Source organism: Bombus flavifrons, chromosome 7 (assembly GCF_040668555.2).
Source record: "Bombus flavifrons isolate JBK064 chromosome 7, iyBomFlav1_principal, whole genome shotgun sequence".
Taxonomy (NCBI): domain Eukaryota; kingdom Metazoa; phylum Arthropoda; class Insecta; order Hymenoptera; family Apidae; genus Bombus; species Bombus flavifrons.
Window position 1 is genome coordinate 11670427 of NC_138448.1, and position 3386 is coordinate 11673812.

Below are 3386 nucleotides of genomic sequence, written 5' to 3' on the forward strand. Positions count from 1 at the left end.
GAAACTTCAGGGAACACTTTTCACGTTTCATACTACGTCATACTTTTGGTCGGTCAGTCTTCTAGTCCAGGCTTAGGTCGACGATGAATCCGACTTTACAGTTTCGAGGGTAGTCGAGTCATTTGGAGACCTTCCTGAGCTCTCTGAGCTCTCTCTCGACAGCCCCATAGCTTCAATCGTTAAGTGACTACCCCAACCTTTCATTTTTCTACATATATATATATATATACCTTGGCCAAGAAAACTTAAATTCCAATCTTTTGAAACATTAAAGAATTGAGAATTATGCGAAGATCATTGAAAAGTTGAAATTGCGAAGTCGAAAGTTAGACGTTGCCAACAGGGAGAATCCTGCATTCGCAGGAATATCGCGAGAACGAGAAGCACCGTCTCGCGTTATTATTCGCGACAGGGATCAGCCAAGTATAAACATCGCGGAGAAAGTCATACTCCTCTCCAATGACGATCGTTTGTCCCGCGTCTCACGAAGGAAGGCAAAATAAAGGGCCGAATGGCGGAATTTCGCTTGGCAAGCTGGAGGAGCTAATCTACCGACATAAAGTTGCTCCATAGAGTGAGAAGCAGAGGTGCTTTAACGCGTACCGCAAATTATACCCTAACCAGGAGAATTGGAGGATGAAACAGCAGCCAACCAAAGACGGAAGAATACGGGATGAAAAGAGAGGAAAGAAACGAGAGGGCGAGGAGTTTGCACGCGACTCTTTCCAAGGCAATCTGTAACTTCTCCATTCGACGCTAACAACCAACCAACACGAAGAGAGAGGCGAACACGAAGAGGGAGTTCTTCACACAGAGTCCGACTGCTCGACCTCTAATACCGTCTCCTTCGTCCCCTCATTTTGGCCACCATCTCCTTTCGGCAAAGTACGCTCCTCCGCCCCCTTGTTCCTTTGGTCTCGTTCCGAAGTGCCGTTTCTCGAATAAACAGTCTCAATGGAAAGGGAGCCGGTGGCCTGCTGTGGGTCGTCGAGGGAACGGGGTTGAAGGTGGGGGAGGAGGGTGAAAACGACCAAGTCCTTTTCGAGGAGCCATGAGTAACGTGTGGTCTCGGTCTCGCTGGCCGCAGTAGCTTACTCGCTCTACAAACGTTCCTTGATGAGATCGACGTGAGTACTTGGAACTCTGTCTGGCTCTCGAACGAGGCTCCTCGAAAGTGTGGCTCGGTCGAGAGTCGTTCGGCCTCCGGTTAACGAACTAAATTTCCGCGAGACGTTGCCTCTAATACCTTTAAGAAACGTTTGCGGCCTTCGCTGTACCACTCCCTTATTCGCACCAACTATTTTCGCAAATTATTTGTGAACGTGACCCAAAGTCTGGTCGATCATCGCCACATACGCGGCTTTCGAGTCTCACCTTCTTTTCCTTTATCCTTATGTACGGCCACGTCAGAAACGAATCGCGTTCGACGATCTCTGAGTCGAAAGGCACCTGTTGCCACTAGCCAGACGGCTAATTCCTCGACGCGAAATCATCCTCTCAGCGACCTCTCCATTCGATAATTTCTCGAAAACTGACCAAATCGAACCCTTAGTTTTGAATAAATTGTTTCTACGTAGACGTTGTTGCCAGCCGAAGAATAATCATCGATTAGAAGGAAATTGAAGCGAAGAAACAATGATATATCAATGACGGGTATCGACTTGGTGCTGCTATATAGCGCGCACTAGTTATACCTCCCATGGGATAAGGATTTACATTTCAATAGACAAGAAAAAAGCATCTTGGAAGCCCGGCAAGCTTCTTGTCTGGCTTTCTGGTCATTAAGAAAATGGATTCGTTCTTCTTCGAAATGGAGAAGCAACGTAGACGTCGTAAGATGATTTTCTAAGAAAAATAGAAGACGATGTACATCGGCTGCAAAGACGACACAGTCAATCAGCGAAATTAAAGGAAAACGTTGGCCTAATTGAAAAAGTTTTCTACGTGGATGGAAGATGAACTAGGCTCCAGGGGTTCACCAAACAGTTCAGCAAACAGGAAGTAAATGTTTAAACTGGGACGTAAAGCTCGGAAGGAATTACATTTAAATTAGATTACCGGTCCCGTAAATATTGGAATTCTACTCTAGCCGCCGCGCCGCTCGGGTGGAATCGTATTAAAAAATATGAATAAATATCACCCTATTCCTCGAATATTATACCATCCTATTGTCCCGCGAATGGAAACGCCCTTTGCTTCCGGTTAATTTCGTTGATACGTATTATTCACGCTGACCCACGGTAGCAGGAAAGTAGAACGCACGCGCATCTGGAATTTAATTAGCTTAATTAAATCCGGATTCTTGCTGAATCTTGCGCATTTCCACGAAATGCATACTGCACACCCATCAACACGTGCGCACACAACACGCACGGATCTAGGCACACGCACACAGAGCAGATCGCCTGACCTGAAATCACGATGAAAGAATATGTTTGAATTGTGACTTAACTGATAAAATATGCAGCCCGGTTTTGTAGTCCGGGAACGAAAACGCTAGCAGACGTCAAGCGCATTCGGATGCCAACTTTTTAAACGCAGTCCCATTCGAAAGGCGGAAAATACAGGAACTTTAAAAAAAAAATGCACCCAGCCCGCGAGGGATAGATACTGAAACTCAAAAACGCGCATCACGGTGCGCCTCCCATGTTCATCGCATGGCAGCTCTTTCTCGTGAATTTTCACGAATTTCAGACATTTCTTCGGTGGGAAACATCGATACTACGAAATTTTACGGCGAAGGATAAAAAATGAAGTAGATTTCGAGAGCTCGCTAATGAAACCGGCTTACACGGAAATACCAAGCCGGGAGAAACAATTTTTAACATTTCCATATAATTTCATCAGATTCTTTTAAATATTCCTCCTGACTAAATGATAAAAATGCTTATTCTATCCACTTCCTAAAAATCTTTGTCGATTTTCTTAATATCTCAGCGACTACAATTATATCTTTATTGCTCTGTCGTCCATTTAGTAACGAGCACAACTGGATCAAAATTACTTGCGGCCTATTTACGTTCACGAGCAACAGTCAAATCCTGTTCCATTTGACCTGCTCTCGTGTTCTAACCTGTGCGGGAGAGAATATCCTTCGAAGGAAGACTCGATGCAAGGAATGGGGCGGGACCCGTTCATGATTCAATCAACGAAGTTAAAGCGAGCGCGAAATGACGCGACACAAACTCGGGGCTTACCCCCGAGTTTTCATCCCCTTGAACGCATTACGGCAACACATCATCCTTTCTTTGAATTCCATTCATACGAGCATCGTGCTCGCGTTTCGACGCTTCAACCCGAGACCAGAGTGTTTTAACATATTTCGTGTACCATAGATGGTACACCGAACTTCCCAGTGCTGGATGTTGTAATAAAAAGCACAAAAA